General features: G+C 38.4%; 1 protein-coding gene across 2 annotated transcripts in view; it reads right to left on the reverse strand.

The window, feature by feature from the left end:
- LOC107715876 (hydroxymethylglutaryl-CoA synthase, cytoplasmic-like) overlaps positions 1 to 1,061 on the reverse strand; it is an 11,619-nt gene that overhangs the window by 8,162 nt on the left and 2,396 nt on the right. The gene's annotated exons all lie outside the window — the stretch shown is intronic.

Consider the following 1,061-nt stretch of genomic DNA (forward strand, 5'->3'; position numbering starts at 1 on the left):
GGCTCTGGGGTGAGTAAAACACAGCCTAATTTTCATTTTTGATGAAAATGAAAAAGTGATGTTTATCTGCTTACCCCCAGAGCATCCAAGATGTAGGTGACTTTGTTTCTTCAGTAGAACACAAACTAAGATTTTTAACTCGAATCGTTGCAGTCTGTCAGTCTTATAATGGCAGTGGATGGGAATCATGGCTTTGAGAGTCAAAAAAACATACACAGACAAAATAAATGCACTTATAAGCACTTATCCGCCGTAAAGCAAGAAGAAGACGACGCCTCACTCGCAGGCTGAAGAAGAAGACGCAAACGCGCTCAGGACAGTTGGACATTACGGTGAATCAGAGGTAAAAAATGATATAAATACTGTTCAGTTTCTTTCACAGACTGATTGTTTCGTGTCTTAAGAGCTAAATGTATCGTCACGAGCCGCAGGGCTTAATTTGGTTTTGTTTGTGTATGTTTTTTTTACTCTTCAAAGCCGTGATTCCCATTCACCTCCATTATAAGTCTGACAGACTGCAACGGTTTGTGTTAAAAATCTTCGTTTGTGTTCTACTGAAGAAACAATATAATGGCAGTGGATGGGAATCATGGCTTTGAGAGTCAAAAAAACATACACAGACAAAACCAAATTAAACCCTGCGACTCGTGACGATACATTGAGGTCTTAAGACACGAAACGATCGGTCTGTGCAAGAAACTGAACAGTAGTTATATCATTTTTTACCTCTGATTTACGGCAATGTCCGAAGTGTCCTGAGCGCGTTCGCGTCTTCTTCTTGCTTTACGGCGGATTGCAGACTTAAAAGTGCATTACTGCCACCTATCTCTCAAATGGACCATTGTTACTCCTAATTGAGATTGTAGATAGAGTGTCAATGGTCCATTTGAGAGATAGGCGGGTATATTTGTAGCAAATACATTGCTACAAATATATCTGTGCATTATGGGTCAAAATTATCGATTTTTCTTTTATTCCAAAAATCATTAGGATATTAAGTAAAGATCATGTTCCATGAAGATATTTTGTAAATTTCCTACCGTAAATATATCAAAGCTTCA

The sequence above is a fragment of the Sinocyclocheilus rhinocerous genome, unplaced genomic scaffold (genome assembly GCF_001515625.1).
Source record: "Sinocyclocheilus rhinocerous isolate Xijiao unplaced genomic scaffold, SAMN03320098_v1.1 scaffold178, whole genome shotgun sequence".
Classification (NCBI taxonomy): Eukaryota; Metazoa; Chordata; class Actinopteri; order Cypriniformes; family Cyprinidae; genus Sinocyclocheilus; species Sinocyclocheilus rhinocerous.